This window comes from Trachymyrmex cornetzi, unplaced genomic scaffold (assembly GCF_001594075.2).
Source record: "Trachymyrmex cornetzi isolate Tcor2-1 unplaced genomic scaffold, Tcor1.1 scaffold255, whole genome shotgun sequence".
NCBI classification, from domain to species: Eukaryota; Metazoa; Arthropoda; class Insecta; order Hymenoptera; family Formicidae; genus Trachymyrmex; species Trachymyrmex cornetzi.
The window spans coordinates 320072-320297 of NW_017297220.1; positions in this window are offsets into that span (position 1 = coordinate 320072).

The window sequence follows — 226 nt, forward strand, 5'->3', positions numbered from 1 at the left end:
TATGGTAATAATCTGTAATTTTTTCATAATTTTGTTTTCACTTTGAAAATATGTATAAAACATCCTTAATTCTCTGCTTCTACATTTAATCGACTATAACACCTATTCAAATCTAAATTTTTTTCCGCCGTATAATTTTAAGGGGATCGTAAAGACGAATAGTCATGTTGTACATCGACTTGCACACCGAAGATTTATGTGTCATTTACATCACTACATTCTACTA